Below are 13741 nucleotides of genomic sequence, written 5' to 3' on the forward strand. Positions count from 1 at the left end.
TTCCAACTGAGCAGCTTGAGGGACCTGGGGCGATCGCGTGGGTGCAATTGTGGGTGTGTCATCTAGAGCTTCCCGTTAGAGGGCACGCAGGATGCTTGTGTCGGGAGAGCTTCCTCCCCTCGGTGTGTCTGTCGGGAATGTGGTCCCAATACCTAGTACAGCAGGGTGTAATGTGCAGAGGGTTGTTTTTAGGTCTGTGGTTGGACATGCCATGGATCCGAACTAACAAAGCAACCTTAAAACTTTCCCTTATATCCCCCACCCCATACTCCACCCCAACTTGAAGTACCTGTCGCCCGAACATACGAATACAACCGACTGTCAAGGGACAGTCAACTCATCAACCTAGAACTGTTCCACAAGTGGTATAACACTACTTAATCTTAAGTTGCCTTGTTCCGGCCGTGGGGGTTGCGTGGTCCGGGCCGTCAGTTATACAGACATCGGGTTCACATTTAATTCGCTGTTAACATGGGCTAATAACATGGCGCCGGGTCTCAAAGCGTAACTACGAGTGGGTACCTTATTCTTCATTTCAGTCATTGTCCCTGTTTGGCTGTGCCTGGGGTTGATGCTGCGGGAGTTCAGGGGACATCCTGTCTCGTCTCGGGCGATTCCTACCATTATCTTGTCTTCCGTCTGGCCTCCAATCACCCTCCAGGTGTCTTGCTGCCCAATTCCATGCTTCAGCTGGGTCCGTGAAGTGCACAGTTGTTCCATTAAAGTATATTTTCAGCTGCGCCGGGAATAAGAGTCCGTATTTTACGTTGAGGGTCTGGAGACGTTTTTTAAGAGGGCCAAAGGATTGTCTAGCTCTTTGCACTTCTCTAGTGAAATCCAGGAAGAAACCTATCTTGGAGCCGTTGAACGTTATAGTGCCCTTGGCCCTGGCCATTTGGAGTATTGCATCTCGGTCTCTATAATTCAGAAGTTTCGCAATCACTGTGCGGGGTGGGGCACCTGGGATTTGCCTGCCAGTTGGCATTCGGTGGGCCCGTTCAATTGAGAAGAAGTTCGACAAGGTCTTGGGGGCAAAGATGTCTGCGAGCCATTGCTCTAAGAACAGTTCCATGCTTGCTCCTTCCGCTTTTTCCGGCAGACCGAGGATCCGAATGTTGTTTCGTCTTGCCCTGCCCTCCCCTTCTTCCACCCTTTCTTCCAATGCTTTGAGGCGGGCTAGCGCTCCTGACATTTGCTGGTTCATTGTTCTTAAATTGTCCTCTGTTTCAGATATTCGACCTTCAGCTTCTCCGGTACGGGCTGTGAGTTTTTGGAGGTCGTGGCGTAATAATGACACATCTGCACTGATGCCATCCATCTTTTTTTCCATGGAGGTTCTCGAACTTGCTATAGCGTTCATGACATCCTTCAGCGAAATGTTCTCCTCTGTTTCTGGTGTTGCGCTAGTATTGGGTTGCTCCGGCGGGAGGGCTTGGGCGGGGGTCGTATACTGCTCTATTTTGCTCTGTGTTGTCATGCCTCTTGCCTTATCTTTACCCATTTCTGAAGGTATATAGTGGACCGCGGGAGGTCCCACTCACGCACTGTTTATAGGGCTTTGCGGCGTATGTTCATTAGGACGGTTTGTAGGGCGGGTAGGTGCTGCACCCCGTTCCGGAGCTGATAGGATATGTTGGCGCCCAACGGTTGATGGGTGGGTTGGTTTGCGCACCTGGGGGTTACCCCCTTCTGTACCCCCTTTCCTTGTGTGTTCCTTGTGGTGTCTCCGCAAGGACCCTACTCCTCTATTGCCGCACTATATGTTTGATTGTTGGCCTCTGGTTGTGGAGCTGATTGCGTCCCAGGCACCCAGCTCATATAGTGTTTTTTGCTGGTTTAGTGCGTCGCGGTGCCGTCCCCCCAAAACCGGTCCCCAGGGCCCCAGACTTCCAACGGCTTTCCCCCTTCCCCCGGATCCGCTCAGGCTCTGTCACGCGGGGGGGGGGTATGGGATCAGGCCTGCCTCCGGTGAGATAGCGCTCCGGCGGGGGTCGGATTCATGTGCGCCCGAAAGCACACGTCAGGATGTGGCCGCTAGCAGCAGGGCCCGCCTACCTTCCCAACTGCGGGCAACTCGCTCCGTTCCGCCCTCCAGCTGGGCAGGGTGTCTGCCTTCTTCAGTTGGCGTTTTTTCCTCGCCTGCCGCTCCGGCGGCCAAACGCATCCGCGGGGGCTGCAGGGATCGGATTCGTATGTGCCCGAAAGCACACGGCAGGATATGGCCGCTAGCAGCGGGGACCGCCTACCTTCCCAATCGAAGGCGGCTCCCGCTTGTATGATCCGTTCCGCCCGGCAGGAGTCCACGGGCTCGTCTCTCCCCTCCGCTCTTTGCTGTAACCCTGCGCGGCTGCTCCAGGCACCATCGGGGCAGGGTGTCTGCTTCTTGCCGTTGGCGCCGTATTACGCGCCTTCTCCTAGTCCGCCATTTTGTCCATCGTCGGCGTCTCGGGCTTCTCGGACCAAATGTGCCCGACTGGTGCTGTGTTTCGGGTCGGTAGTATGGCGACCTGAGCGTCCAAGGTTCCGCCGCACCTGGATATAATTTCGGCCGTTGTGGTGCCCAAATAGCAGGATATTTTCAGGATTTGGCTGACGGCCGCGGGAGCTCCGAGGAATCACGTCCTCATCCCGTGCTCGCTGGCCACGCCCCCCGTTTGGAACATTCTTGCACATGTCGCCCTGACCATGGGGTGTCCCAGCATGTGACAGCCACAGTATGGCACTACAGTTGAATGTCTTTAAGAGTTTGTTTCCAGGATCATATGGCCTCATTCCGAGTCATGCCGGTAAGTAACTGTATTTTCCGGCATGGCGTAAAGTACGACACCGTGCTGGTTGAAGTCCGAAAATTATGGCCCATTCCGAGCTCACGGACACGTGCTTTCCGCCATGCCGGAAAAGGACCGCGCGGCCTGCCGCAAAATCCCCCAAAAAACCCCTACCGGCATGCAACCGACACGTAAAGTACTACACCGCCCTGTAAGCATTAGCGACAGTGCATAACGGTGACCGTAAATTACGGTGACCGTAATTTACAGAAACCGTAAATTATGGTCTCCGCCGAAAAACGGATCCGGAAATGACGACATCGCACAGGAACGGGAAGGAGAGCGGCGGCCATCTTTAAAAACACAATCCATTGCCATCCGCAGCTGCCAGCAGCCCTGTGAGGAAAGTAAAGTCGTGAACCGGACTAGGCACTGCAGGACATGCCGAAAGCACCAAAAAGGGCGGCGATCGCGTCTGCAAGGTGAAATTCTCCACCGATGAACTGCAGGTCATGGTAGACCACCTTGCAGAGCATGCTGATGTAGTTTTCAGCGGCGACATGCGCAGGGTATCAACCCTCCGCAAGAAGACCATCTGGGCGGAACTGGCACAGAGGGCGAGCGCTGTTGGAAGCACACCCCGCACCCCAAGGGACTGCCGCAAGTGGTGGGACGACCTGCGGGTGCGGGGCCTCCTCTCCACCAACCGCAGCCAGGCCCTGCAGACGGGAGGTGGGCCAAGTGCACATGTCCAACTAGAGCCGTGGGAGGAGACCTGCGCGCAGCTCATTGGCACGGAATCCATAGAGGGCGTGGGGACCATGGAATGCGGCGGAACGACTTCTGCAGAAGGAGGTGAGTGTTGACAGTGCACACTGGCAATGTCCATTGCATCATGTAAACTGACCCAGGGGCCATCGAAGGCACCCTCTCGTGTTGTCCTCCCCCCATCTAACGCATCCCCCATCCAACAAATGCTGAGGCAAGTGCCGCCTAATGCTGGCCCAAGTGCGAGTACATAACGCACATCAACCATACTGGACTGACTTGCACAGCCCATCATGCACACCGTCCAGCGTGGTAGGCATAGTGCCTGCCGAAATGTACATGAACAGGGCACAACGAATCACTCCCAAACATGTGTATATGTCATCACCATGCACATGTACCACTGCCATAGCTACCCCCCAAACTGAACAACCCGTGAATGACTGAAATGTCCATGCAACCATGTATGCAAATAGGACATAGCACATACACTAATGTTGTCCCTCTCTCCTACCCCCACAGGCACAGACCATGACAGCACAGAGCCCCAAGGAAGCCGGCCAAGCACCTCCGCGGGTACTGGCAGGGCCAGGCCGAAGCCAGCAGCCAAGAAAACCACCCCTCAGCCTACGGAAAGGCCACTTGAAGCTGGCAGACCAGCAAGCCACACAACATCCGTGGCAGCAGCCGAGCAGACCCCTACCTCAGCACAATCGAGCATTTCAGGGGAGGCTGTCGCTACCGCACCAGATGAGTGGGAGCCCAGCCCGCCACCCATCCAGGGGCCCATGTCGGAGGACGACCAGGAGAGCATGCAAATGCTGGAACCATGCCTCGTGACACTTGACCCGCTGGGGTGTGACGTCGTTCCCCCCAGTCCACCAATACAACCCCCTGCACAGCATGCTGGTGCAAGTAGATCATCCGATGGCCCCCCTTCACCTGACCAGTTCAGAGTTCAGCAATTGAGCGATCTCATTGGGAACTATATTGAGGATAATCGCCAGACCAGGGCTGGACTGCATGAGGAACTCGATCAAATGTGCCAGTCCCTCAACGACTGCACCACCAGATTGTGCGACTCCCTGACGGACAATGCAACCCGGCTATGCCATGTCCTGAACCGCATTGCTAATGCCCTTGAGGCAGGGAGTCAAAATACGGAGCCGCAGCAGGAGGGCACGTCCGAGACAAGTGAGGCCACGCAAGGCAGCCCGGAGAGACGCCTCCGGCGTTCCTTGCGCAAACGGGATTTGCCTCCCCCAGACAAGGGCTCCAAGGGACATTAGCCATTCCTGCCACATGTGGTCCCAAGATCCTACATGGGACGACTGCTCGGGAGTTGGGGGGAGGTGGGAGGGGGGTAGCGTTGTGTTGTGGAGTTGGGGGGTGATGTTGTGTTCTGGAGTTGGGGGGAGGGGGGTGATGTGTTCTGGAGTTGGGGGGAGGGGGCATGGGCATTTGCTGAAGTAAGCACTGTTTTTTCATTTCTTGTTATCTCAATACACAATTGGTGTTGCAAAGTTGAACCGTTGTGGACATTCTTCATTGCACTTTTTGTCCATCTGCACATATGGCATGGGCCCATTCGACACCAGATATCAGTGGAGGGGTCAGCCACCAGTCCTGGTTCGCGGGCACATATGTGCATCACGCAAACCTGGTGACTGCTGCATCTACACGCATGCACGGGTATGGCCATGGTCTGGTTTCCCCATGGGCCTGTTCAGAGGGTTCAGGGGTCATGTGGCTTGCTGTTAGGGTACATCCACCAACAGCTGCATGTGTCGCAAAATGAGATGGGTGTGTGGACTGTCATGGTGGTGAACAGCGCTTGCCTGTCATGGCAGGCTTTCGATGATGGCCATATGTACATAGATATATTCGGCACGATCAGGGACACAAATATGTGTCCCATGCAATGTAATGCTGTGGGGTGTCGTGTCTACATGATGGTCCGTGAACGGTGGTGTGGACATCTTGGGGTACATGTTCCTTTGTCGCATGCTGCTGTTCTGATGTCGGATCATTCTGGTGCTGTGTACTGTGTACATTCTCATTTGGCTGTGGATCATGTCCATCATCCAGCTCTGATCCTTTCTATGGTGATTCCCAACACTCCTATGGGGGTGCCATGCTGGTGACGTGATATCGTACCCCTGCTGTCCTCCGTGAATTCCACTTCCAGGGGTGGGTCTCCAATGTGGTGCCAGGCTGGGGGATGCCGCAATGTGAATGTGCAGTGTGCCCTCGGATATGCACTTGCGGTTGTGGTGTCCGCCAATGAGTGGTGCTGGTGTAGTGTGCCTATCCCTTGTCAGTTGGTGTAGATGTAGTGTGATGTGGGTGCCTTATTCTGGCAAAGTGAAAATATGTTCATATGTGCCGTTGCCCTGGTTCTTTGGCAGGTTTGTTGTCAGGGTGAACAACGTACAATGGCTCCATCTTTTCTACGCAGTTGGTTCATGCAGGCACCCACCCTGTGGCACCAGTGCACTTGCATGACACAGTCAGACGACTCAACAGCCAGCCAGACAGGTCATCCTGCATGTTGGGCCATGTGGCGCGGTAGCGTGCTGACCTCTTTCCTTTTCAATCGACCCTCCCAGGTCCAACTTGGGGCCCTCCTCTCTGACATCTTTTCCTCCACCTGTGGTGTTCCCCTGGGATCTAATCTCCCTCCCTGGTTGTTCAACCAGTATTTGGCACTCCTTGGCCACCGCATCGCCACCCTCTGCCCAAACTTTCAGCGCTATGCGGACGATACCCGGCAAATTTTCAGCCTACCCTCGGCGTCCTCCTCTCCTTCCCTCATCTCTGACTGTCTGTCTGATATCCGGGAATGGTGTGCAGCCAATGAACACTGCCTTAATGCTAGTAAGACTGAGATTCTCCTCATCGGCACACCCACTCCCTCCTTCCCTTAAGTTCAAAACACTATGCATTGTCCACAAGGCCTTCTGGGGCCTGGGGCATGAATTCCTTCTACTCTCTCTTCCTGAATGTCTTCCTTCCAAAGACCTTTGCTCATCCGTCTCCGACTCACTCAGGGTCAGCCGCTTCTCAGAGCAACGAGCTGGGGGTAGATCTCTCCCCGCGGCAGGGGCCTCCCTCTGGAACAGCCTTCCTGCATCCCTGATATTTGAGGAGAACCATCTCTGGTTCCGGAAGCACCTCATGACCTTCCTCTTTGCTTCTGCTTTCTCTCTCCCTCTCCCCTGCTGAATTCTTCACTGAAACTGCACAGGATCTGGATCTGGGCCACTCTCGCCGACCTCGGTCCTGGGCCCAGCCACTCTCCACTTGCACTGCCTCCCTGGCAACCCCTGCACTGCGGGACTGTCTCTCTATCCCTACAGCCCCCCCTTCCCAGCACTTGTCTGCACTTACCTTGCACTTGCCACCAGCTGGCCCTATTAATTTATTTTTTGATATTCGACTTACTTTGTACTGCACTTCCCCCGTCCACTTGCACTTTTTCCATTCTCACTCCCCCTGCACTTGCGCGGTCTGTGTCACAGCTGGCCTGGTGGGATCGTTGTCTGTCTTCCCCTTGTTCCCCCCTCCCTGCCTCGTCGCGCCTTGAGACACTTGTGTATGGGCGCGTTCCAAATGCCATATCATGTCATGTCATTTCAGCAGGCCCTTTGAGTCATGTGTAGTTGTTTGGTGTCGGGCCCACCCATGTGTGCGGTTCTTGGTAGTGTTGCATTCCATCTGCACGTAGGGGGAGTGGTATTGTTTGCAGTTGATGTCCGCAACGTGCATGCCAAGCTGGTCCACATACGACCGGTGGGTGCTGTCAGGGGCAACATTATTTGCCATGCCTCCATTTGCTTTTGGTCCAGCTTTACTGTTGTGTGTCTCATGGGTGGTCCATGTTGGGGATCGGTGGACCCTTGTGTGTTTGGGGATGTGTTTGGGGGGGGTGTAAGGGCACTTGGATATGTGGCCGCATAATGGACGGTTGTGACATGCCACTGTGTGCTGGTGGGTGCTTTTGGCATGGGTGTGGGGCACAGGCAACACCATCACTTGTGCCGGGTTGGCACTGTACATTTGTATGGTGCTCGCTTGTCTTGTGTCTGTGCTGCAATATGGTGGTGACGGTGTCACAGTCTAGGTGGTCAGGGGTGTCTGTCTGGTAGGCCTTCTCCTAGAGCGTCAAGTCATGCTACGTGTGCATGAGGGGTGGTAACAGAGGATGCACTGGTGCTGCATGCAGGGCCTGTCTCCCCCCTCCTTCTACCCCTGTGTCTCCTCAGTGGGGGGGCCTGGTGGTGTTGCAGGGGTTTATGTGGTTGTGGACTTGATTGTTCAATCGGTGTCATCTTGGTGTGGGAGGGTGGTGGTGTGTGGGTGTGTTCCTTTTCTACTATGCCAGACTCCTGGCCTCAGTCTGTGTTGCATGTGTGCACCTGTGGCTCTGGGTCCCACTGCTCCGGGTTCTTTACTCCTTCTCTGAGATGCCTGTATGTACTCCATGCCGGTAAGGTACTTTACGGCCTTGAGGAGGACGTAATTTACGTGTGGTCCTTACTTGGAATCAGCTCCGGTTTACGCCATGGCGTTAATTTCGCCATGGTGGTGCGCGCGCGCGACCCAAGACCGTAAATTACGGCATTGTAGTTTACGGTGCCGTAATTTACGGTCTGAGGGGTCGGAATGGCATGGAGCGGAAAACCATGCCGGTAAATCAATACTGGCATGGTTTGTACCTTACCTCCAGACTCGGAATGACCCCCAAAGTGTCTAAAATGTGGCACACATATTGAGTTCGAGTACTGGAGTGAGATTACACAGATAAAATAAAATGAGGTTCTAATGGATTCCTTCCTCCCACAGATTCCTAATCTATGATATAGTATCCGCAACACAGCTGAGGAGGTGCAGCTCTGCCTCAGCTTAGTCTGACGCCTGTGCGCGCCCCCGCCGGTCATGATGTTGGGACTAGTTTAAATTGAGGTGCTGTGCCCTGTAACCTCAGTGCCTTTTTTCCAAGCAGATTTCCTTCTTTGGGAACATGCTGCTTTTGTTAAAATGTCAAACCCCTCTAAGGTCTAGGGTTTTAAACCTTGCCTGGATTACGGCCGGCAGGGGTCCGTGTCAGTTCTCTATTGCATCTGCTGATACTGCTTGGGCAGAAGCATGACGTCAACAAATAAGTCATGCCAATCCATGCATCCAAAGGCTCTCCAGGTAAGGGCGGCTAAACTCTTCACCTACCTCCACAAAGCGTCGGGTGCAGGCGCATGGTCTTGGTCATGTGGTGCAGAGCGCCTATCCGAGGACAGGTCTCCTGTGAAGAAAGACCAGAAGAAGCAGCCCTGCAACAGGTCTCGCTCCCCTGGGGGGGGGGGGGTTCTCGTTGTTGTTCTTTATCCTCGAGGAAGAGGAGTCATTGCTCCAAAGACTCACTGGAAGTGGCACCTCGGGAACCATTTCCCACCCAATCCACCACCCTGAAGGAATGGGAAAACCTCTGCTTAAAGATGCTTGACATCTTCAACAAGGCACCAGTGCTGGCGACTTGGCATTGCACAGACTGCTTCAGTGGAGCCCACCGCGTTGACACACACCGGCTGGGGAACACTGTTGCACGCCTATGGACTTGGCTTGCACCCCAAGGGAGACTGCCTACTGGCACCGACAGGCACTCCCTTCGGGCGCTGTGGCCTCGGTGCTGGTCCTGCCCTAATCTTTGACGCCGAGGATGACGGAGTCCCTCAGTAATTCGCCCCTTACTCCTACATGCCGTCCCCTTTCCTCCATACTTTTGGGACATTCCCTCCTGTGGGACGGGACCGGGGCACTTTTGTAAAAAAGCATCAATTTGAAGAATATGTCCTTCTCTTTTTACGTGGGGTACCGAACTCGGCTGTAACCCTGCCCTCCTTAGCACCGCCTCGCGCATCGCCCTCCAGTCCTTTTCTCTGCGCGGTCGAGGCTGGACGCACTAGCATCACCGAGAAGACCTTTTTTCTTTCCTGTTGTCCTTTTCTCCTGCTCCGGTTCTGTGGTTGCGTAGTCCTCCGTCTATGCCGGATCGTTTGGGATTTGCTACTTGTTCCTCTTGCGAATGTCGCTTCGCTGGGGCGGATCCCCATTCTGTCTGCTTGGAGTGTCGGGGACCGGATCACCATTGGGACTTGTGTTTCTTCTGCGACTCCCTTTCAGTTCGGGCACTTCAGTGCTGTCTTCGTCAGTGGGAGAAGATCTTCCAGAAGGTTCCTCCATTGCATTTCCAACTCTTCGACGGAAAGAAGAGAAGCCCGATAAGTTCCTTACTTTTCAGGGCATCCCGGCCAGGGGACTCCTTCCGGGGCCATCCATGTCCGGGAGGGGCTTCAAAAGCTCTGCTACCAGGGTTTTCCCTGAGGTGCCTCGCAGGCCTAATAGGCGTACAAGGGTTTTCTCTGAGGGTTTCCGCGAGGGGCCTGCCTATACCGGATCACGATCCAAGGTTCACCGATCAGGTGCTAATAGCCAACATAGTCGTGCTGAGGCATTGGGTACCAGAGTTCGCTCCGAGGTCTCCTTGTCGGGAGCTTCCGACACCGGGGTGCGCCCTGAGGCTTTCTGTACCGAACCACAGTTCGAGGCCCCTCTCGAGGGAGCTATTAGGACCAGACTATGTTCCGAGGTTCCTCTTGATGAGGCTAAGGTGTGTACCAACAGAACTGATAGGCCTGTTAAGACCTTCTCTGTGAGGTGGATTCCTCAACTTTCCCGCGCTCGCATAGTCATAGGTTCTGTTGAGGGGGCACAGGGAGAGGTCGTCGACAGTAACTCCTCTGTTACCGGCATTGCCGAGGTTCCTCCTTTGGAGGCTAATTCAAGAGACAGGATGTCCAGCAAACATCCAAGGCCCCATAGTACCGGCTCTGCAGAGGATCCTTGTGTCAAGGCTAAAATTTCAGTCAAGTCCCCTGACCAGTATGTGGAGTCAACTGCCTCATCTACACACGTGATGCAGTTCTCCTCAGAAGTTCACAAAATGGCGGGCCTTCCTGGGTGGTCTACGGTGGCCATTTTGGATTCTTCCCTCACACCCACGCTATCGATGGCGGGTGCTACGAATCTTCTTTTCGGTGGACAACCTTTTCCACGTGACAGTGTGACTCCGTTCCGCCCTTCCTTTGACTGGCATGCTCGGATGCCATTACCGCATACGGTCTCGCTTACAGGCAGCCTCTTCGTCAGAGGATGCCTTTTTCAAGATGTTTCAGAGACTTATGCACTCTGACCCCATGAGGGAGTACTTAAATAGCCTTCCTTGTAGCTCTGTCACCAGGGTTTCCTCTGAGGTGCCCCAAGGGCCTAACAGGCGTACCAGAGATTCCTCTGAGGGTTTTGACGAACCTGCCAGTACCGGACATTGTTCCGTTGTTCACCATCACAGTGCTAAAGTTAAGCCCAGTTCGACTGGGTGCTGGGATGCCAGGGTTCACTCTGAGGTCTCTGTATCTGGAGCTTTCCCTGCTGTAACCAGGTTAAAACCTGAGGTCCTTTTGTGGAGGTTAAAGTCTGTACCGAGTCCCAACACAAGGCCCCTGATAAGGGAGCTTTACGTACCAGCTTGAAACCTGAGGTTCCTTTTGTGGAGGCTAGAGTCTAGATCGACCGATCTGAGAGGCCTTCTCTGAGGGTCTTGTCGATGAGGTATTGTCCTCAACTGTCCCACGCTCAGGGTTGTGGTGGTACCGGTTCTGTCGAGGGGGCAAAGAAAGGGGTCACAGACTGCATTCCCTCTGGTACCAGCTTGTCTGAGGTTCCTTCGTCGGAGGCTAATTTTGAGACTGGTTCGAAGATGTCGACTAAGCATCCGAGACCACCCAGTACCGGCTCTGCCGAGGTTCCTTGTAAGGCTAAAGTGTTACTTAAGCCCCCTGACTCTCCTGAGGAGGCAATTGTCTCAGCTACGCATGTGACGCAGTTCTCTTCAGGTGGCGACAAAATGGCGGCCCAACCTACATGGCCATTTTGGATACCTCCCATACACCTACATTCGCAGTGTCTGGTGCTGGGAGCATTCCTTTCGGCAATAGTAACCCGTTCCACCCTTCTTGACCAGCATGCGTGGACTCTGCTGCTTCATACTGTCTCGCTCCCTCCTGCTTTTGCTCCTCTGATCTATGTGGACCTGGCCGGTGGTGGACCCTCCTGGCAAGCACCCTCGTAAGCCCTCGGCTGAGGATGAGTTTTTTGGAAAGTTTCAGGTGCTCAAGCACTCTGACCCTATGAGGGCATATTTCAAGCTTCTTTTCACTCCTGTTTCAACCACGTCCCCGGCGGCTCCGATACGATTTTTCTTTTAAAACCTGAGGCGGTAGGCGCTGAGGACCAGTGAGCCTTAAGTGGATGAGGACGGTGATGAGCAGCTCCGCTTGGTGAGAGTATTCCATGACCGGCAGGGGCTTGTATAGCTCTGTTACCAGGGATTCCCCTGAGGTGCCTCAAGGGCCTAATAGGCGTACCAGAGTTTGTTTGTTTGTTTTATTACTTCTCCAGCATGGGGTCTGGCATGGATTCACATGCTCATGAATATTCCCCGTCGTCAGGCTGGGAATCCTCGGTAAAGAAAAAAACAGTATCAGTTTCGTTTCTGATCTGTCTTTCGTAGTAATAACCAATCACTGGTCTCTGCGTCATACTGACCACAGCCAATGACTGCCCTCTACCTAAGCACCGCCTCTGGCAGCCATCTTCAGATTTTTACCGCACGTTCATGTGTTGGGATCCTCGTGCTATTGCTCTCGAGCGTTAGTGCTATTTTTCGCGCTTTTTCACAAAAAACTTCGATTCTTTCGGTCAAAAGAGCCTCAAGCTCCACCGATCCTACATCCGATCAACGGGGACCCGTGTCGGATTCATCTGTGCCCCTCAAGGGTGAAGATTTCGTCGAGCTACACTTCGGAGGACTCCAGAAGCTTCTCAGGCCCGGTCTCGGAGATGGCCCAGGAGAAGGGAAGCTCGACGCCCGGAAAGCTGTTCAGGGTCTGCCCTGGATGCCAGCTGCAGAACGTCTTTAAGGAGGACGAACACTCTTTCTGCCTTTACTGCCTTCATGAGGACAAGACGCACGTGGAGAAGGACTGTGCGTTTTGCGGCAGCATGTCGGAACGGACCATGAAGGACCGCCATCAACGTCTCGCCAACTGGCTGGAGGGTAAGGGCCCGTCTGGCGAGAAGAAGAAGAAATCCGAGCGGTCTTCTAAGACCTTTGAGGGCGCCCCGGCGACGGGGGCCCAACATAAGGCCAAGCACCGCGAGTCCGCTGGCACCGGGAGCGCCGAACGGTCGGGCTCTACGGGCGCCAGGCAGGGCGCACCCTCCCCGACACCATCAACCACGAGCCAACGCTCTGGGTCGGGTAAGAGGAAGGCCGAGCACCCGGCGAAGCTCCTGGAGAGGCCCCGGTCGAGCTCTAAGGCAGAGGAGGAGCGTGGCAGTGCCCCCTCCCTCAAGGATAAGGCGGTGAGCGCACCTAAGGTGGTGAAGGCCTTGATCCATCCGACCAAGCCCTCTATCGAAACGGTCGCGGCGGCCCTGGCTCAGCCTGTGGTGGCTGCACCAGTGGTGGCGACCTCAGGGCCCAGAATCTCCCTGCCTCCTCGGAGGGAGTCTTCTTTTGTGCCCATCGATAGGACCCCCGTGAAACCCTCCGTGGGGAAGAAGAAGGGGGGGCAGGGCGTCGTCGTAGATTCGGCCTCAACCTCAGAAGAGGAGCTGATCGAGGTCTTAAGCCACGGCCTAGGCGTGGAAGAAGGCCAGCCCGTCGGAATGGACCCCGACGCAGGTGACGACGACATCGTCGAGGATACCGACGGGGCCCCTGCTCGCCCGTCGGATTCCCCTCTGCCAGCGCCGCAAGACAACTCGGCGGCCATTTTGTTGGCCATACAGTCCTTCTGCTCCGAGATAAGGACGAGGCTACCGTTACCGACGGAGGAACCTCTCCCGTCGGGGGATCCAGAACCGGGACCTTCTGGTGTTCCCCCTACCAAGAAAAGAAGGATCCATCCACCACCTCCTTTTCAACCGTCGCGCCCCGTCCAGCCCTCCTCCCTGTCCACCCGAGGGGATGATACGGGGACTGACACGGCAGCGACGGGTACGGACGACGAGGCATACGACGAGGATTTTCCGTCGTCGCCTCCCACCAGGGCTTCTCCGCCCGACGAGATCGGATCTTTCCACTCCAT

The 13741-nt window shown here is 55.0% G+C and overlaps 1 protein-coding gene across 7 annotated transcripts in view; it reads left to right on the plus strand.

Moving 5' to 3' along the window:
- The window catches only part of DYNC1I2 (dynein cytoplasmic 1 intermediate chain 2), a 1097199-nt gene that overhangs the window by 1065720 nt on the left and 17738 nt on the right, over positions 1 to 13741 (plus strand). The gene's annotated exons all lie outside the window — the stretch shown is intronic.

The sequence above is a fragment of the Ambystoma mexicanum genome, chromosome 9 (genome assembly GCF_040938575.1).
Source record: "Ambystoma mexicanum isolate Mex_15411 chromosome 9, UKY_AmexF1_1, whole genome shotgun sequence".
Taxonomy (NCBI): domain Eukaryota; kingdom Metazoa; phylum Chordata; class Amphibia; order Caudata; family Ambystomatidae; genus Ambystoma; species Ambystoma mexicanum.